Source organism: Amphiprion ocellaris, chromosome 2, assembly GCF_022539595.1.
Source record: "Amphiprion ocellaris isolate individual 3 ecotype Okinawa chromosome 2, ASM2253959v1, whole genome shotgun sequence".
Classification (NCBI taxonomy): Eukaryota; Metazoa; Chordata; class Actinopteri; family Pomacentridae; genus Amphiprion; species Amphiprion ocellaris.
The window spans coordinates 9450550-9472140 of NC_072767.1; the positions used below are offsets into that span (position 1 = coordinate 9450550).

Sequence of the window (21591 nt, forward strand, 5' to 3'; positions counted from 1 at the left end):
ACTCTCCAACTTTCCCAGAAAATGCTACCTTTTCTAAAAATAAATATTTTTGTCTTTTTGTAAGTGGTAGCAGGTACTGATTTTAACAATAGCCTATCCAAAAAACATTAGCAGTAGTATCAAGTTCTTTGAGAGAATAAAGAGAACAAATCAAGAATGAATTTTTTGTGGAGATCTATGCACACAGAAATATATTCACTGTTGTCAGTGCATCAAACATAGCAGCTTTCTACACTCAGTATTTCCCCGGAACTTCTTTCTGACCATTTTATGATAACATTTCAATTTACAACAATGGATTGTATAGGAGTTGAAAATAAATATCATTACAGTAGATGAAATCCTACTTATCAGACAGGTTCCAGTTTGTGCATGTCAACAATGACTCTTCTGAGCATACTAGGGTTAATCATGGAGTTCCTCAGGGTTCTGTCTTAAGACCAATACTGTTCACATTATACATGCTTCCCTCAGGCAATATTATTAGGAAGCACTGTATTAATTTCCATTGTTATGCTGACGACACTGAATTGTATTTATCCATGAAGCCAAATGAAACTAATCAGCTAGCTAGACTGCAAGATTGTCTTAAGGACATAAAGACCTGGATGACCTATAATTTCTTACTACTAAATTCAGACAAGACTGAAGTCATTGTATTTGGCCCCAAACATCTTAGAGAACTGCTTTCAAAGCATATAGTTACTCTGGATGGCATTATATTGGCCTCCAGTACTACTGTGAGGAACCTCGGTGTTATCTTTGACCAGGACATGTCCTTTAACTCGCACATAAAACAAATCTGTAGGACTTTGAAGTATCTGATCTGATATGAGTTCTGATAGTTGTTGACCATAAAGTGAACCTTTAACTAACAGGAGGTAGTGAGTATTGAGGAATGTCTTTTCGGCTCCAGAAATCCTATGTTATGTTGACCTTGGAGTCCACTGTTAACCTATTGCTGATTTGTAATCCTTAGGAATGCACAGAAGGGGAGTCTTGTCTGAGGAGTTATCATTCTTTAGTGGGGATGTAAACCAGATGCTGTAATTCTATACGTTTTCAGAAGGTATAAAAACTGACCGTTGGTCTTTGTTCGAGGAGGATCATTGGGCGACATCCTTCCAGACAACTTCTGTCTGTATGATACTGTTCTTTCTTTTAATAAAGTTCTTATTAAGAAAGTCAGTGTCAACGGGCGTTTCTTCTCCACCTGCACATCACGGACATCAGAGAAACAACGACAAATTTGTGGCGTCACGAACAGGATTAGATGCAGGATTCTTCGGCAGCTGGCAGCTCCCTTGGTCGCTCTTCACCGTCCTGATTCGACGCGTCAGGTGAGCTGGTTTCTCACTTTATTGGGACGCTGATTTGCTCATGGGGGCTGTGGGCTTTTGCTGATGTGCTGCACTGTTAGAAGTGTGTGCGCTGATGTCCTGTGCTGTGTTGGTGTTTGGAGCGATGTTCCGTCTAAATTGGGGTTAATTGCGCATAAGTAGGTAAAGTGGGGATAGAATAGAGTAGACAGATAAATGTTGGGATAAGAGAAATAGAAGTTGAAGTGAGATATATAAATGTTGAAGTGAGACTGTAGGAAAACAGTATAGAAACCAAAGCAGTAGATTTTATCCCTGGCCAGGGTTAGTGATTGGCATAATAGAGAATAGGAAAAAAGAGTAGAGAAAAAATAGAGGGCTCGAGGAGCCTATGATTAGATGTGTTTTTTACGGAGTTGAAATGGTAAGCAGTTAAGGAAGGACAAGCCGCAGATTCGGATAAAGTCCTCAGGGAGGCAGTTGGCCATAAAAAAAAAGGAAACCTGTTTTTGTATGGGTCAGTTCATAGAACTGGGGGTGTAGATTTTAATTCAATTGTAGATAAGTTCCCACTCGATTTATAAGTAGACGTACTGTAAACGAAGCAGCTTTTCAATTGAGTATTTTACACCCCAGAGGCCTTATAAATTTAGATGATAAGAGAAAGAGTAAAAGTCAAAGAAGCGGCTCAAGCATGCTTTTAGGATATGTGTGAATGACTTGGTTCCGGGATCGAAGGTTGACTGTGTTTTTGGATGATGTTAAATAGGCCTATGTGTTTTATTTTGTGGATCTGATTTGTTGGCTTGTGGGTTGATTGGTTGCTTCTGGTTTGTGCTTGCGCCAGTAGCTGCGTCTGTGTCTTGTCAGCGCTCTGTCTTAGCTGCCCCCGCCTTGCGTGTGTGCGTGTGCTGCTGTAATGTGTGAAAGACTGGTATGTGCTGTAATATGTGAATGGAATATATAAGAGATTTCTTGTTAATGAATATATACATATAGGTTGGGATTTAACAATTTAGAAGGAAAGACATTGTCGTTTCTTTAGTGTTAAATTTATTAGTCTTTTTGTCTGCTAACACATATATGAGCCACATTGAGGACTTTCTGTAACATTGCTAATATAATAAAATAAATGAGCCTTATAAAGGACTATTGTGGACTAATAAAGTGTATGAGCCTCATGGTGGACGTTTATATATTTGATGAGATATATGAGCCTTGCTGAGTCCGAGAGACCAGTGAGGACATTCTGTTTGCATAAGCATAACTAAATATTTTAGGGGGGAAAACACACATAGGGAAAGAAAACCAATAAAGTTCCTCAGGGTCAGATGGTATATTTTGATTTTGTGGATGGTACTGGTGGATTGATTGGTTGATTGTGTGGTGTGTAATCTTTCCTTTCATGGATATCTGTTGCAAACCATCTGGTAGAACATATTTGTTTTTCTGTAAGTTGTTTAGCGTGGTGTTATGTTGTAAAGACCATGGGTGTGACCTGTAGTGTGTTTAATGTTTCCTGGCTGAATTCATTATATTGGTAATTTATTTGTGTTACAAAATAAAAGTATCTGCTAGTTGCAAATTGTGGAAAAGGTGAATATTCCTTCTTTAGTGTTGGTTGTTCTGCGTAGTTCGCCACAATATATTTGAATTTGAACTCGAGTTTATAATAATAATAATAATTTATAATAATAATAATCTGTATTTTGGCTGTTGATGTGGATGTTGCTTTGGTCTTAGTGTGCACCTTTTTGACTCTGTGCCTGTGATATGGGGCCGAGGTGATTTAACGGGGAGCTGAAGCTTGATGTTCACTCTCTAGTGGTCAAGATAGACTGGAAGTGTTTGTTGATTTTGAGAGGTGGAGTTAGGAGTGCTGTTCTGTTTTAAGCTCACTCATCCTGAGGGGAGGGGTTCTCCCTCCCTCCTCTCCTTCTGGATGAGAGAAAAAGAGAACTGTGGTTGAGAACCTACAATTGGATTTGAGCGCACTTCAATACTCCCTCGTTTGATTTTAAATCAATAATACATAATATAAATATGATTATGATGTATGTTTAGAATGAATATAAAATGAAAGTAAGGGATTTCTTTGTAGAATAATATGATAGATACGATAGGTTTGTGCCTATTAATTGTTTATAGAGAGACCTTGTAGGGAACATTCCTATTGTGATAGAATGAAATAATATCAATGTTGGTGAATAATGTGAACGAATTCTGTTGAATTGTTTATTATATGATGATTTAAAGTGAATATAAGACATTAAACTTTTGTTCTGTTTCTCTTTCCTTTCTTTTATTTGATTGTGATGAATGTGAGTTGGGGAAGAGGATGGAGAACCACATGATTGTGTTCAGGAAGCAGAGAAATACTCAAGGCTCAGGTCAGATTTGCAAGCTTTTCCGTTGCATGAGCCAGACTTGGAGTACTGGACTGATGGATCCTGCTATCGAATAGGGGACAAATTGTGTGCTGGTTATGCAGTAGTGAAATTTCAGGGGAATGGATTTGTTGTTGAGGTAGCGGAGGTAATACCACAACCTGCCTCTGCACAGCTGGCTGAACTTGTGGGGCTGACTGAAGCATGTTTGTTGGCAGAAGACAAGCGGGTGACGATATACACAGATTCAGCCTATGCTCATAATGTGTGTCACTTGTTTGGAGCAGTGTGGAAGAATCGAGGATTCAAGAAGACAGACGGTTCTCCTATACAACATCACGCTCAGATTATGAAGTTGCTGCATGCAATGATGAGGCCTAAGGAAATAGCAATAGCTAAATGTGCGGCACATAAAAGTGACATTTCAAGGGTCACACAAGGTAATAAAGCGGCTGATGAAGCAGCCAGGACAGTTGTAGGAGCAGATAAGATGGGTAGAGTTCTTTTAGTTTCCCATGAAGTGGACTTGGAGGATAATGTTACGCTCAGAGATGTGATTTTGATGCAAGAAGCTGCATCTGCCATGGACAAACAACTTTGGTTGGACCGAGGTGCCACCCAGGATTCCACCGGTCTATGGAGAAATCATGAGGGGTTGATGGTGGCGCCGCCAGATCTGTTGGGTCTGATGATTCATGAAGCGCATGGACCAGCTCATGTTGCAAGGGGGGAAGTTAGGAGAAAGATCACGAAAGAGTATGGGTTTTGGGCACCATACTTGCTTGAGCAGATTGATTATGTCATAGGCAGATGTATTATTTGTCTGAAACATAATGTTAGGAGGGGAGTGATGGTTCCTCCTGGGCACATTCCAACTCCAAAGGGCCCAATGCGTGAGCTAGTTGTGGACTTTGTTGACATGATAAGACCGGTGGGAGGAAAGAGATACATGCTAGTCGTGGTTGACAGGTTTTCACGTTGGCCTGAGGCGTGTCCAACCAAGCGAAAGGATGCTCAGTCTGTTGCTAAGTTCTTGTGCCGTGAGGTCATAAGTAGGTGGGGACTTCCAGATCGAATATCTTCAGACAATGGGAAGGAGTTTGTGGATAAAACGGTGAGACTAATCCTACAAAAATTGGGAATTAAACAACGTCTGGGTGCTGTTTATCATCCGCAAAGCCAAGGTATTTGTGAGAAAATGAATGGTGTGTTGAAAAATCGCATTGTTAAAATCTGTCAACACACAGGTTTGAACTGGGTAGCAGCGCTTCCATTAGCATTAATGGTGTGTCGTTCAAGCGAGCTCCGTGATTTGCGTATGACACCTCATGAGTTGGCTACGGGAAGACGGATGCCAACACCTTGTTTGCGCACAAGCGGAAAGGGTCCAAGTTTGGAACTTTTGGAAGATGAAATGCGAGCGTACGTTAAGTACATGGCTGCTTTGCATAAGCGAATATCCACGTATGTTTCTGACAGGCAAAAACAGGAGGAGGTGCAAGAGAAGCTCGATGAGCAAAAGAAGGACGTGGTGCAGCCTGGAGACAAGGTATTCGTGAAGGTGTTTAGGAGGAAGTGGTTTAACGAACGCCGTGAGGGACCATTTGAAGTTGTTCGCAGCACTGGAACTGCGGTACAGGTTAAAGGGTCCCCGACGTGGTATCACTTGTCGCATTGTGTTAAAGCACCAAAGGGAGAGGAACCACGATTACAGAGCAGAGAAGATGAGGACTCAGGAGTACCAGGAGAATCTGCTAAAGAAGCAGTGGTACATGAGGACCTCCAAGGTCACACTCCAGAAGGAGAAGTGGATGTTTTTGATGATTTTGAGCATACTTTTGATGATGCCGGAGATGACTTTTCAGTCAATGGACAGGAAAGGAGATTTGAGGACGTTGACTTACAACACGTCCCAGAAACAGCAGAATCTGTTTCTCAAGAATGTGAGTCAAAGACTCCAGAGGGCTGTGTCGCCTCTCCAGGAGGGTCAGCGGAACCACTTGGATCGAGGAGCCCAAGGCCAGTCCGGAGAAAGGTTAGACCAAGACGTTATGAGGACTAGGATTGAAGCGACCCTGAGGAAGTCTGTTCGGCTTCCATGTCAGTGTATTGAGGGATATCAAGTTCAGTGGGAAGATAATCATGGTAAAATTCTTGATTTGTCAGATACATCACCCTCAGGAAAGTTTGTGTTCAATAATGACCCCAAGAGGTTGAAGATGGGAGGAGACTGTAGTATTTATTTACGTAGATTTCAGTTAGAGGATCAAGGTGATTATAGATGTTCTCACCATGAATCACAGGAACATGGTGTGCAGTTAAAGTTGGGGGCTAGTGTGGTGACTTTAGTGGAGATAAATGAGAGTAGGAATAAAGAATCCCAAGTTGTTAAAGAACCACAAATGGTACCAACTCTTTTGCCAAAAGTTAACAAAGTAAAGCAGACATCTACTTCTTTGGTTCCGAAGGTTGCTGATGTATTATATTTAACCACAGTTGTGTCTACTCCAGTTACTACTTTGGTTACTACTATGGTAGGGGAGAGTGTGACAAAACTGAAGGTAACAACATCTACATTGCGTTTAGAGCCCGCAAAGATGACACCGATACCTGTTGCTATATCTATGACGCCCACGACATTGAAGGATGTAGTGGATGTGAAGCAAAAGTCCCAGATAGAGTTGAAGGATGAATTGTCTCATACTAGTAAGCAAGTGGACAGTCGAGAGCCAATTGTTGAGAACGCTGATGTAGATTTATTGCAGACAGTTCAGATGAACGTATCAGAGGTACATAATGATGGTTGGACATCGGTAGATGGGACTGAGGCTTTGCGTACATTACGGAAGAGAGACACTAACTGGAAGGCGTATGGTTTTGACTCCTCAGTGATGAAAATTGCAGACCCATGGGCAAGTAGGAATTTGTGGTTTCAGCAGGTGACCCACTCTGTGAGATCTATTAGTAGGCTAAATTGTCCATGTCTGGTGAAAATTCCATCTCCAGGCACATGGCCTTCGATTTTGGAGACGGTGCCGAATCCGTTGGCGGCTCCATGTCAATCGAATGCCTTAATATGGTTGTCTTATCAACAGGGGTCACCGGCAGCTGCCCTGAAGGCTTTGTGGGGGACTTTATTTCAGCCAGGTTCTATTTGTTCTTGGCTGAGGACATTGCCATATGTGAATTTGATGGACCAACATGAGAATGTACTGACGGCACTCCCTGATGCATTAGATGTGAAACCTGTGAGAGCTTTTGGTTGTTTCTGTTCCAATACGACATATATGGGATCTGGAATGTTTATGGGAATATCTCGCTGTAATGAATATAGGATGCATTTGGGTAAGGGTAAACTTATAAATCCTCATGAATTGTTTCCTGTAACTTTCCGTTTGCCCTATAACCAAAATAAGACTGTGTGGGTGCTGGATCGTCCTTTGCCTGCGAACGTTACTGTAGGAAATTTTAAGGATATTTGGTGGGTTTGTGGTGACAAGGCGTATTTGTTTTTGCCAAATGGATGGACAGGGTGTTGTTATATGGCAACATTGAAACTCCCGTATGAGGTTTTGGCTGTCAAGGACACTAATGCAACTGACAAAGTTCAGTCTAATGTTGCTCCTACGAATAGGAAGAGAAGAGAGTTGGCGCAGTTTCATAGTTTGGAGTCCTACCATTGGAGGATAAGTTTGGGTGAAAAATGGGGTATAGGACTCCTTCCGTGGTATGGCGTTACGTTTTTGGCTGATCATATTGATAATATCACTTATACCCTGCAGGGTTTTGCGAATGAGACTATAAGAGGGTTTGGTTATTTGTCGAATGCTCAGAGGAGTCATAGACTGACATTGTTGAAACATGATATGGCTCTGGACTATATTTTGGCCAGACAGGGTGGTTTATGTGTGGCTTTGAATTTAACTGGGGATGCTTGTTACACGTTGGTTCCTGATACTTCTGATAATATCACTAGTGTGATAGATGCGTTGCAAGCCATTAGGGATGCGTTTGGTCCATCGGAAGGTGCTGGATGGTCTGCTAATGCTTGGCTGGAGGACCAATTGGGTCCAGTGGGTGCTGTTTTAATCCAAATTTTGATAGCGGTTCTTTTGTCATTGTGTGTGATGTTTTGTTTCTGTACGTTGTTGTTGACCTTTGCGAAGGCTATGATATTGAGATGGGTTGGTGTTGTGATGCCGGGTGACAACGTTCAGATGCCATTATTGAATGGGGCTTCCTTGAGTGAAGATGTGGCGGATGTCATGGAGAGTCGGATGGTGGATATATATCCCTTTTGACTGTCTCTTTTGGTGTGGTTCTGCTTTTTCTTTTTGTAGTTCCTTACAGGGGGAAATGGGTACTTATGGTTGATTTTCGAATTTTGAATTTTTTATTTTTTACTTTTTATCCTTTAGTATATTGCAATATATTATACTGTGTTTGATGTGTTTGTTGTTGCAAGATACTGGTTGGTGTGTTTTGTCTTCTTCCCAGGAGACTATCTGGGAAATCGAGTAAAGAGCGGCTGTCGTTCAGAGATCTCTACAGCCAAATGGACTCATATGCTTGAATATGGACAATGCAATGGAGGAAGAATCCGGAGTGAGGACATTACAGTGATGGCATACTACGACTGGAACTGTTGATGGACGACAGTTTGATATATTCATGTTTTCATGTATGCCTATTGTATGGATTCTGTTTTCATATATAATCTGTTTTATTATTGGATGCTTATTCTTGTTTACACTATTATATTATGAGTTAGTGATACTATTAATATGTTAGTTTTTGAATTTTATGCCTATATGACTGATATGAGGTGTTTATGACAGGGGGTTCATTACTTGGATGTTTTCTCTTAAGAGGTGAGTATGTTGGGATCTCAGGTGTTTTCTTTTTTTCGATTGTTTAGGGGCAGTGATGCTAGGCAGGGTCAGGTCCATTGAAGGGTACGATGGGTCGACCAGCCTGACATTGGATATTTTTGATTTTATTTCTGGGATTCCCATGTGTATTCGCTTCTACTTGTTTACATACTTGTTTGGACCTCTTGTCTAATTGGCTTGGAGTACTATATGTGGTCGCCTAGGGCAGAGGGACCGTGAGAGAATTTTCCTGTCTTGTTTGTTCGATGGATGGTTTGGAAAGATAGCTGCCGGGCAGGTTTTTCGCTCTCACACTCCGTTAAATTGTTATACTGTTGAGTTTATGCTGTGATTAGCACGGCTAAATAGGAATTGTCATGTATACTATGTAATCGATACTATAGTGATGTTTTCGACGCTTTTTCAGCGCCGAAGGGGGGAAATATGAAGTATCTGATCTGATATGAGTTCTGATAGTTGTTGACCATAAAGTGAACCTTTAACTAACAGGAGGTAGTGAGTATTGAGGAATGTCTTTTCGGCTCCAGAAATCCTATGTTATGTTGACCTTGGAGTCCACTGTTAACCTATTGCTGATTTGTAATCCTTAGGAATGCACAGAAGGGGAGTCTTGTCTGAGGAGTTATCATTCTTTAGTGGGGATGTAAACCAGATGCTGTAATTCTATACGTTTTCAGAAGGTATAAAAACTGACCGTTGGTCTTTGTTCGAGGAGGATCATTGGGCGACATCCTTCCAGACAACTTCTGTCTGTATGATACTGTTCTTTCTTTTAATAAAGTTCTTATTAAGAAAGTCAGTGTCAACGGGCGTTTCTTCTCCACCTGCACATCACGGACATCAGAGAAACAACGACAACTTCCTTTTTCCACCTGAGAAATATTGTGAAAATCAGGAACATCCTGTCTCAGAGTGATGCAGAAAAACTAGTCCATGCATTTGTTACTTCTAGGCTTGACTACTGTAATTCCTTATTATCAGGTTGTCCCAATAGCTCTCTGAAACATCTACAGCTGATCCAAAATGCTGCAGCCAGAGTACTGACGGGAGTTAGCAAGAGAGATCATATTTCTCCTATATTGGTTTCTCTTCATTGGCTTCCTGTTAAATCGAGAATAGAACTCAAAATCCTTCTTCTGACATATAAAGCTCTTAACAACCAATCTCCATCATATCTTAAAGACCTGATAGTACCATATTATCCTAGCAGAACTCTTCGCTCTCAGACTGCAGGCTTACTTGTTGTTCCTAGAATCTCTAAAAGTAGAATGGGAAGCAGAGCCTTCAGTTATCAGGCGCCTCTCCTGTGGAACCAGCTCCCAGTTTGGGTTCGGGAGGCGGACACCCTCTCTATTTTTAAGACCAGGCTTAAAACCTTCCTTTTTGACAAATCTTATAGTTAGGGCTGACTGGGGGACCCTGACGGGGTGAGCTGGTGTTTTCATTTGCACAACTGACTTCCCCTCTTGACGTCCCTTTAGTTTGCCCCTAGTTCTGCTGCTATAGGCCTAGGCTGCTGGGGGACCTCTCTTGATGCACTGAGCCTTTCTCTAGCTACCATTATATTTAATATATATACCATTATTGCATGACACTCACTCTGTTTCTTTCTGTGTCCTTTCTCCGAGTGTCCCTGGTCCCAGAGCTGGATGCTTCAGATGTGTGGTTGTTCTCCCACCTCCAGCTGCCCATTTCCACCGATCTACTCTGCATTGCCCTTACTATACTTGATTTGCTCATCTACATATTTTTGAATTTACCACCAGCTATATATGTAGTATATTTAATGCCAGAGCTGTACACCATAGCAGTAAACTATAATTAGTTTCCATGTTAGTTGTACTTTGCATGTATCATCTGTCTTATCATGCATGTATTATACTGTGTGTTTTATGGTCCTTGTGTCCCGCCCCCCACCTCTCTATCTCTACCTCTACACCTCCATCTCTACCCCTCTACCTCTATCCCTCTACCTCTACCTCGCTACCTCTTCTGTCCCTCTCAACCCGCCCGGCCAGCAGGCAGATGGGTCCCCCCACATTAGAGCCGGGTTCTGCTCGAGGTTTTTTTCCCTGTTAAAAGGGTGTTTTCCTTGCCACTGTCGCCTTTTGGCTTGCTCTGGGGGTCAGGCATATGGGTTCTGTAAAGCGTCTCGAGACAATTTGACTGTAATTGGCGCTATATAAATAAAATTGAATTGAATTGAATTGAATAGATGCCTGTCTGACAATTTGGTAACTAAATTTAAGGAAGTAATACCCTCTCTATTTACTTTAGCACCATTTACTGATAAAATGGAAGGCAAATATTATAATTTTACCCCCACAGAAGTGGATTATTTTGTTAATAATGATGCAGCCTCACTGCGTACAACACTTGATAATGTTGCACCTGTAAAAAGGGAAGTTTTATCTCAGAAAGGACCTGCTCCTTGGTGTAATTCCCAGCTGCGGACTTTAAAGCAGGCGTCCCGAAAGCTGGAAAGGAAGTGGTACGCCACTAATTTAGAAGAAGTTTATGCAGCTTGGAAAAATAGCCTAGTAATTTATAAAAAAGCTATTAGTAATGCCAGGACAACATATTATTCATCTTTAATAGAGGAAAACAAGAACAACCCCAGGTTTCTCTTCAGCACTGTAGCCAGGCTGACAAAGAGTCAGAGCTCTGTTGAACCTTGTATTCCTTTAGCGCTGAGCAGTAACGACTTCATGAGCTTCTTTACAGATAAAATTGTTATGATGAGAGAAAAAATTAATCTGGCCCTTCCTACAAATGTCACAGATGTATCATCGAGTACAGTTGCTTTAGAATTGGCTGTAAGACCAGATGGATATTTAGAATTTTCCACTCCCATACATCTCTCTGAACTCATTTCAATAGTTTCTACATCCAAACCATCGACGTCTTTTAGATCCTACCCCAACAAGACTGTACAAGGAGGCTTTACCTTGAATTAATTCTTCATTGTTAGATCTGATTAATCTCTCTCTAGTATCAGGCTATGTGCCACAGGCTTTTAAGGGTGCTGTAATCAAACCTTTACTTAAAAAGCCCACTCTAGATCCAGATGTTTTAGCCAACTATAGACCGATATCCAACCTCCTATTTCTCTCTAAAATTCTGGAGAGAACAGTTGCAAATCAATTATGTGAACATTTACAAAGGAATAGCTTGTTTGGAGAGTTTCAGTCAGATTCAGATTGCATCATAGCACAGAAACAGCTCAGGTGAAAGTTACAAATGACCTTCTCATAGCGTCAGATAACTGGACTGGTCTCTATACTTGTTTTGTTGGACTTTAGTGCAGCATTCGATACAATCGACCACAAACTTTTATTACAGTGACTAGAGCATTGTACTGGCATTAAAGGGACAGCACTCGACTGGTTTAAATCCTACTTATCAGACAGGTTCCAGTTCGTGCATGTCAACAATGATTCTTCTGAGAATACTAAGGTTAATCATGGAGTTCCTAGGGTTCTGTCTTAGGACCAATACTGTTCACATTGTACATGCTTCCTTTAGGCAATATTATTAGGAAGTACTGTATTAATTTCCATTGTTATGCTGACGACACTGAATTGTATTTATCTATGAAGCCAGATGAAACTAATCAGCTAGTAAGACTGCAAGATTGCCTTAAGGACATAAAGGGCTGGATGACCTATAATTTCCTATTACTAAATTCAGACAAGACTGAAGTCATTGTATTTGGCCCCAAACATCTTAGAAACTCGCTTTTGATACATGCATGATAAGACAGATGATACATGCAAAGTACAAGCTAACATGGAAACTGATTCATGGTTTACTGTTATGGTGTACGGCTCTGGCATTAAATATACTATATATAGCTGGTGGTAAATTCAAAAATATGTAGATGCGCAAATCAAGTATAGTAAGGGCAATGCAGAGTAGATTGGTGGAAATGGGCAGCTGGAAGCAGTGGGCTGGAGGAAGGTCAGCAGCAGCATCCCACAGATGGAGACTAGACCAGTTGGTGGGAGAACAACCACAGATCTGAAGCATCCAGCTCTGGGACCAGGGACACTCGGAGAAAGGACACAGGGAGAAACAGAGTGAGTGTAATGCAATAATGAGTGTAATACAATAGTGGTATATATAGTAAATACATAGGTAGTTCGAGAAGGGCTCAGTGCATCAAGAGAGGTCCCCCAGCAGCCTAGGCCTATATCAGCATTACTAGGGGCATAACTAAGGGATGTCGAGAGGGGAAGTCAATTGTGCAAATGAAGACACCAGCTGACCCCCTCAGGGTCCCCCAGTCAGCACTGACTATAAGCTTTGTCAAAAAAGAAGGTTTTAAGCCTGGTCTTAAAAATAGAGAGGGTGTCCGCCTCCCGAACCCAAACTGGAAGCTGGTTCCACAGGAGAGGCGCCTGATAACTGAAGGCTCTGCCTCCCATTCTACTTTTAGAGATTCTAGGAACAACAAGTAAGCCTGCAGTCTGAGAGTGAAGAGTTCTGCTAGGATAATATGGTACTATCAGGTCTTTAAGATATGATGAAGATTGGTTGTTAAGAGCTTTATATGTCAGAAGAAGGATTTTGAATTCTATTCTAGATTTAACAGGAAGCCAATGAAGAGAAACCAGTATAGGAGAAATATGATCTCTCTTGCTAACTCCCGTCAGTACTCTGGCTGCAGCATTTTGGATCAGCTGTAGATGTTTCAGAGAGCTATTGGGACAACCTGATAATAAGGAATTACAATAGTCAAGCCTAAAAGTAACAAATGCATGGACTAGTTTATCTGCATCACTCTGAGACAGGATGTTCCTGATTTTTACAATATTTCTCAGGTGGAAAAAGGAAGTCCTACGGATTTGTTTTATGTGTGAGTTAAAGGACATGTCCTGGTCAAAGATAACACCAAGGTTCCTCACAGTAGTACTCGAGGCCAATGTAATGCCATCCAGAGTAACTATATGCTTTGAAAGCAATTTTCTATGATGTTTGGGGCCAAATACAATGACTTCAGTCTTGTCTGAATTTAGTAGTAGGAAATTATAGGTCATCCAGGTCTTTATGTCCTTAAACCCTTTGATGCACAGACAGAGAAAGGGACACAGACGCTTCAGCTTCACCCATGCCAGGCCTGACCCAGCCCTGGCTCTACCCGGCTCTCCGTTCAACCCTGCTCACCCACAGACAGAGAAAGGGACACAGACGCTTCAGCTTCACCCATGCCAGGGCTGGCCCGGCACTCAGCAGCCTGGAAAATGCCGCTCACGGCTGGATCTCCCGCACTGGCAGGAGCTTCATGCCTGGCTCCGTGACAGCCTGTACACCCATGTTGTGCGCTCCAGCCAGGCCTGACCCAGCCCTGGCTCTACCTGGCTCTCCGTTCAACCCTGCTCACCCACAATTAAGCCCCCCCAGCCATGCAGAGAGTAGAAGCAGAGCCAGCACCCCAACTGACTCTTCGCGCCCCTGGTACCCCAGAGCATTCTCCGTGCCCCTGGTACCCCGGAGCATTCTCCATGCCCGTGGTACCCCGGAGCATTCTCCGTGCCTCTGGTAGTCCTGCAGTCCTCCGTGCCCCTGGTGTCCCGGAGCTTCTTTGCGCCCCTGGTACCCCTGGAGCATTCTCCGTGCCCCTGGTAGCCCTGCAGTCCTCCGTGCCGCTGGTGTCCCGAGTCAGTCTTAGTTTCCTAAGTCACTCTTTGTGCCCCTGGTAGCCCTGCAGTCCTCTGTGCCGCTTGTGTCCCGAGTCAGTCTTAGTTTCCTAAGTCACTCTTTGTGCCCCTGGTAGCCCTGCAGCCCTCCATGTTCCTGGTACCCCTGGTACCCCGGAGCTTCTTCATGCCCCTGGTACCCCTGGAGCATTCTCCGTGCCCCTGGTAGCCCTGCAGTGCTCCGTGCCACTGGTGTCCCGAGTCAGTCTTAGTTTCCTAAGTCACTCTTGGTGCCCCTGGTAGCCGTGCAGCCCTCCGTGCCCCTGGCATTCCTCCCGCCCGCCCACTTGCCCGCCCGCCCACCCCTTTGCGGCCATGGTGTGATGGTGTGGTGGGCTCTCGCTTGGACAGAAGTTTTTCTTCCACGGCCCTGTCTCTCACTCGGGGGCAGATTTTCTCTCTCTTCCACCATGGCCCCATCTCTCACTCTCACTGGCGTGAGATTTATACCATCTCCCTCGGATTTTCAAGGGCCAGTGAGAGCTCACCGGACGCCGCCAGAACCACGAAGCTTTCCAGGGCACGGGCCCCTCTCTCGGGGCGAACCCATAAAAAATGGCAACATGTACTCTGTATTATCATTATGCTACAACAGCAGAGATTAAGTTAAAGGTGATCAATGGAACCTGTGAATACCAAGAACAGAGAATAATAAACAGCTGAAAGAGTTGGTCTGTCCTTCTGTAAGTGAAAGTTAAAAAGGAAGAGGTTCACTGAGGATGTCGTCCATTCAGTCTCCTTCTTCACAACCAGATGAGGTTTTCCTTCTGTTGGCTTCACTCAGAAGATCGTCACAGTGAAAATGAGACACTTGAGATGAAGACAGACGTCACAGTATCAGCATCAACAGCAGAGGTTCATTTTAAAGTGACCCTGGAAAGATTTCCTCTGTCATATATAGTTTTCCAAGCATTGAATGACAGCTAATTCACATTAAAGCTAATATTTATTGGATGCTAACTCTCTTCTCTGGTCAACACACACTGAAATAAACCCCACCAACATCTAGAGTGCATGGCACACATATCTGATGCTAAAGTTGCATATAAAGTGCATTAAAAGCAGCACCGATAGGAAAATAAACACTTACCAAACTATCACAGTCCTTTCAGTGTCTGCTGGTAGAATCAGCCGAAGGTAGAAAACTGGTTAAAACAAGCCAACGGACAGAAAAACTGTCTGTGGAAAATGTTCTGCTGCTCCACCGATAAATAACCCAACCGTGATCATATTGTAGCAGCATTAATGTGGCATCTCTTAAAATGCTGTAAGGCTTCACTTGATGCTATGCATCTGGTACCCAATTACTGAAGAGGGACTGGCTATTTAAGCTGCGGTCCCTCCCCTGCTTCTCCCTCTGCTCACAACTGCGTTACTTCCGTGCGACAGGTATGTCGGCTCCTGTGGTGCTCTGGTAGGGTTTCTTGCTGTTGTGCTAAGGGCATTTGTTTTTGTGCCCTAGAGCGACTGGTGTTCCCATTTGGTGTGCCGCGAGTTCGTGTGTGTGTGTGCGTCCCCCGCTCCTGGCTGCATTGGTATGTGTCCTATCTCGTACCGCGTTATTGTGTATGCTATCATCTGGATAACCCTCCTGTGATCGCAGGAACCGTGCTGAGCTGCCTGGGCTCTCATCCTCCCTCCTCGCGAGTGTGTGTGTGTGTGTGTGTGTGTGTGTGTGTGTGTGTGTGTGTGTGTGTGTGTGTGTGTGTGTGTGTGTGTGTGTGTGTGTGCGTGCGTGCGTGCGTGCGTGCGTGCGTGCGTGCGTGCGTGCGTGCGTGCGTGCGTGTGCGCGCGCGTGTGTGTGTATTTTAATCCAGAGGAAGGCTTGTAAGATTTGAAATCAGTTAAAAAATGTTGGAGCTTGAGTAAAAACACAAAAGGACCAAAGATTCATTGCTTTTTTATTTCATTCAAAACAATTCAATCACTTCTAAGACAGTGACAACTGGCATCAAAGCAGCAGAGATATAATTAATTGCACAGGTGTGTCTTTGAAAATGATCTTCCTGTGTAAGCTTTTGTCTAACCTTTTCTTATGTCCTCTCACAGAGACACATCATCCGTTCAACAATGGAGATTTGTGTGGAGGCACATTCTTGCTATTTTTGCTAATACATCTGCAAATCCACCTGAGTGAAGTGAAGGCTGCTTGACTTTTTACATTTGCACACATAACATGGGGCTTTCTTTTGACAGCAAAGCCATCAGTCGGCTCTAAAGAGACTAAAAGCAGTAAATCGCGGTCACAGTTCTATGACAGACAAGAGGAGTGTGTCCCCCTCTAGTGATGATGTAACGACGCTGCACCTCAAAACTTGAAATCGGATCTACAGGGGTGGGAAAAAGGCATTTATTCATTCACTGTCAATTAAGACCAGCAAGGCTTGTGCTCCAATACGATGCAAGCCAATCTGGGTTAAGAGAAATTACTGCAACACAATAGTTGAGTTATACTTTCAAGGTACAAAATATTCACAGACTTGTTCATGGAAAATACTTCACATCCTTATCACATGCTGGTTTGTTGTCTTACCTTAGGTTTTATCTGAGAATCCCTATCACAGTCCAAGACAATCTAAGTCTTTATGAAGGTTATGTTTCTGAGACACCGTGAGAAAAATGCTGGTTCAACAGTGTGGTCACTTAAGGCTGCAGGTGGTGTGTTATACTGCAGTGATTCTAATATCCCACTGTCTTAGTGTAGAAGAGCTCCTGTTTATAATGAAAGTGATTATTTTGTGCAACTTGAAAGTAGTAAAATACATGTCTCTGCTTACCATTATCATCCCAGTCAGTGTTCCAGGAGTTGACACAGAGCCAGTAGGAAACACCATCCTCCTCTCCCCAGCCCAGGATCTTGATGACATGTCTACCCACAGCAGAGCCTGAAACGTGTTGATACACACCTGGAGACAGGAAGAGGACACAGGAAACACAAGTGGGAACCACGAGGTCCCAAGCAACACTCTACACAATCACTGAGCAGAATATGCAGTTAGGGTTCACCCTGTACTCAATATTCAGTGTAATGCGTGTTTGCATTACATCTCTTACTGGTGCATGTGTTCTTGCCAGACTTGCACAATACAAAGTCTTCATAGACTTTAAATGCTCCCTCTACTGGGTTGTTCTTGTATATCTCAGTCTGAATCTGGATCACATTTGATAATGTGATAATGCCCGAGGGCCAACCATCCTGTCTCACATTCTTTGAACCATTAAACCTGTCAAAGATCATAGAGGTATGAGATCCCCGAGTCAGCCATAGGTGTGGGGTTCTGGCAGAATAACAGCAAAATAAGGGAACACAGTATGATATTATAACCTGTGATTTATGATTGATTCATGCTATAACATAATAAATGTGTTTAAACTAACCAAATGCCTATTTTTTATATATACAATCTTTATTTGAAACAGCGTAGAAATCAGAAGAGTCCCTCAATGTGAAAGGTGGTGAGTTGATTATTTTTTGAACATGTCTCTTTTATACAATCTTTATTTTGAACAGTGTAGAAATCAGAGGAGTGGGGAGTTGATTATTTTAATACTTGTCTTTTATAATATTGGTTTAGGGGTAACTGAGTTACAGGAGTGTCTGACTACATATCCTTATAATGTTGGTATAAGAAGTAACCACATGGGGGCAGCAACTCACTGTAGGGAGAGAGGTCTAGGGTTACCAGGGGTCCGTTTCACGAAGCAGGTTTAGTGAAAACTCTGAGTTTGTTAACCCTGAAATGAGGGAAACTCAGAGTTTTCCGTTTCACAAAGGGAGGTAACTCAAACCACAGACAGAGGGGTAACTCTACCCTGTTTCACAAAGAGGGGTAACTTAAACTCTCGGTCAGTTACCGTAGTAACAGACTCTATGAAACTAACCTGGTCGGGACCAGGTTTTTCTCAGTAAACCTCGAGTTTCTCTCAGTCTCCGCCCTCTTTCAGTCACACACGCCATTTCATTTCCTCATTCGTTCAGTCAACTGGCGAGTTTTGGCGAAGTCTAGTTCTGCCGTGTGTCAAAATGACGTCCTTTTATGAACAATCCAGTGGATGAAGGAGGAGAATTACTGCACAGAGAATTAAATATTCGTCGGGAGATTGTTATCAGACCGCGCATAGATGTTCTCGCATTTCCGGACAGTTATCTTTTTGAACGGTACCGTTTCACATCACAATCCATAACCTACATCCACAACCTACTCCGTCCTTACATTTACAACATCACCAACCACAGTCATGCTCTAACGTCCCAGCAGATATTGTGTGTTGCGCTGCGGTTCTTTGCAAATGGGAGTTTTTTATACAACGTCGGAGATGCAGAGCACCTCAGTAAGACAACTGTATGCAGAGCGGTCAGAAAAGTGTGTCTGGCCCTGAAACGACTTTTACCATCTTTGTGGTTTTCCCTGGACATGAACCTGTCAGAGCCATCAAGGAGGAGTTCCACAGGATTGCAGGTGAATGATGTAGAGATCTGTTAAATTAATTTTAAATCATATCCAGTTAATGACATTGTGCTGCAACCTCAGACTGTGATTAGTAAATTTAATTTCTTTTAGGATTTCCCAGTGTGATTGGCTGCATAGATGGCACACACATCCCCATCACAGCTCCCTCACATAATGAAGCTGATTATGTGAATAGGAAGTCCATTCACAGTATAAATGTGCAGGTAGGTTAGAGGTAGATTGACTACGGTTTCAAAATGTTAAAGACTGCATCATAGTTCAACATCTGTCATTCTCTGCACTGTCAAGATCATATGTGATGCTGCATACATCATTTCTAATGTGGAGGCCAAGTGGTCTGGATCTGTTCATGACTGGAGGATTTATCATGAGTCTAACCTGAGCAACAGACTGCAACGTGGTAAGCAGCCTAAAGATTTTAACAATATAATTCACTTGTCTCCCTCCTTAAATATACTCTAATGTATCCACTATACATTACAGGAGAGTTTGATGGCCTTCTGCTGGGTGACAGGGGTTACCATGCCAACCCAGGCTGATGACCTCATACCCTGACCCTGAACCAGGCCCCCAACAGAACTTCAACCAGGCTCACTGCAAGACGAGAGCCCGGGTGGAGATGACCATAGACCTGCTGAAAGCCTGTTTCCAGTGTCTACATCACCTCTGGGTGACTCCTGAGAGGCCTGTGATATTATTGTGGCATGTGTTGTTCTTCATAATATTACCACTATTAGAGTAGAGCAACACCCTGCCCTACAAACTGAAGACCCAGATGATGACCTCATCCACCTGCCAGCTATCCAGGACAGCAGAGCAGTCAGAGACACCATATGCCATAATCACTTTAGAGTTTAAGTCACCATCATCACCACCACACCAAATAAAGACATGATACACATTTCATTTGGTCTTCCTTATTTCCTACAAATAAAAGAGCTAGTTTAGTTCATGTTCCAGTAGTTAACATAATTCACCTGTGACCTGCACCCACCTCTAACTTGTGCTCCAGTATTTCAATTTCCAGATCTGCCTTCTTAATCTGGTGGTCCAAGTATTGCATTTCTTTATCTGTTTTTTGTATTTTTGTCAGCAAGTGGATTTTGTATATTTGTTTTACTGGTAACTGGGAATACATAAAGGACGTTAAATTATACAGTTGCACATGAATTCCATGGACTGAACCTCTGGTGTTTACTGAACATCCATCTCACTGTGTCAATCTGTGCAGTGGAAGTTGAGGAACCATCCTGCTGCTGTCCAGCCATGTTCTGTTAAAAAGGATGAGAATGTGCAATACTTCAGTGTAGGCTAAATGCCATTCTATATTCCACCAGAATGTTAAGAAATGTGAATGGGAAGAGAACTATCACTAACATACCTCTGTATGCCTTTCTGGATCCCTCTCTGTAAAGGCAGCAGACACAGTTTCATCCTCTTCATCCTAGATGAGTGATATGTTTCAGTGGACTTAAACTACCATTTGGCTAAATCTTTGGAGTATTGCCTACTTACAGTTACAAGGTCTGTTGTGGTGTGAAGGGGCTCCACCAGGCAGATAGTACCATCAGAATCTGTTGGGCCAAAAGAAAAAAAGACCCAAAAGAGAAATGAATATTTGTATGAATATGCTTGAAAACATTCCATATATACATATACATGGGCTACACACACAGAGACATTACATTTTATAAAAGCACTTGTGTCTTGGGATGTGGTCTCAGAGGATGAGCTCCCTCCAGGGATTCCCTCAGCCACTGGCCTTCCCAAATTCTGGCTTAGGACCAGCTCCTCTGCTTCCGTTAGAGGTGGTGGTGCTGGGCCACCTCCCTTTTTACAGGCATCTCCTTTCTTTCTGTTGGCTGAGTAGAAGTATGTGTTAGTTTAAATAGGCTTAATTGTTTAACAGAACACGATATGGATACAGACATTTAGGCTATGTGCGGGGTAAAACCACTACACAGACAAATAGCCACCTAATATTTAGGCTACTTTACAATGTAAAACATGATCAAAATGAGGTAGCTCCATGAGATTATGCCGACTTCTTACCTGTTTGAACAATGTTCTTATATTTCATCTTCAGCTGCTGCCACGTGCGCTTCACCCCCGTGGGATTGCACCTAAATGAATGAACTTAATAGTCTTCCCCTGTAATATTATCGTGATTTAAACTTACGCATTGACCCGGACAGCAATGTTCTCCCACGGCGTCTACCTCTCTTTTGCAGCTGCAGGTGTTGCACTTCTTTCTAAAAACGTGTTCAAACTCGCTATATAAGCGCATTAAGATTTCCAATTCAAATGGTGTAGTCCTCCGCTTCCTCGTTGCCATGGTGACTCGTCGAATTGGGGTTCCATTGATGCTGTCTTTTTATAGTTGTGGTGCACGCGCTTAACTCTGGGTGAAACTACTCCGAGTTGATTTAACCAACTCGAATCAGCCGTTGTGAAACCGAAAACTCAGAGTTTTCTATCTCAGAGTAGATCAACTCAGAGTTCAGGGTTAAACTCAGAGTTTGTTGAACCTGCTTCGTGAAACGGACCCCCAGGAGAATTGATGTGTTAAGGTTTTTATTACTATGAAAATGGAAATGCTTTTAAGGTTTTGATTACTATGAAATAGAGATGTTTACAGAAGAGTTTGATCACCCTGTGAAATTAGGTTGTTGACTTGGAGGTGAAGCGAGAAGTCGGGAGACAAGACAAACTTGGGTCACCGTAAAAGTTAATAAACAATATATTTTGGGGGGGGGTTATCGTAAGTCTGTGCGCACTGTGCAGAGATGTACAGTGATTATTAGGCGCTGACATCAGCTTCT

The 21591-nt window shown here is 42.8% G+C and overlaps 1 protein-coding gene, 1 long non-coding RNA gene and 1 pseudogene across 3 annotated transcripts in view; 2 read left to right on the forward strand and 1 right to left on the reverse strand.

Moving 5' to 3' along the window:
* LOC111569640 (uncharacterized) overlaps nucleotides 1-15530 on the reverse strand; it is a 41383-nt gene extending 25853 nt beyond the window's left edge. The window contains exon 1 of the mRNA XM_035948877.2: nucleotides 15388-15530. The gene's annotated coding sequence lies outside the window, so the exon portion shown is untranslated. The remainder of the gene's footprint in view (nucleotides 1-15387) is intronic.
* Nucleotides 15531-15631: 101 nt separating this feature from the next.
* LOC118470403 (uncharacterized) lies at nucleotides 15632-17679 on the forward strand. Of its 2 annotated transcripts, XR_004847461.2 has the most exons (3): nucleotides 15632-15686; nucleotides 15760-15832; nucleotides 17089-17679. It is a non-coding gene; the product is annotated as an uncharacterized LOC118470403 (long non-coding RNA). The 2 variants fall into 2 exon arrangements; XR_008604351.1 differs by having other exon boundaries at nucleotides 15680-15832.
* Nucleotides 17680-18334: 655 nt separating this feature from the next.
* Nucleotides 18335-19675, forward strand: LOC129350821 (putative nuclease HARBI1; annotated as a pseudogene).
* Nucleotides 19676-21591: the final 1916 nt, after the last annotated feature.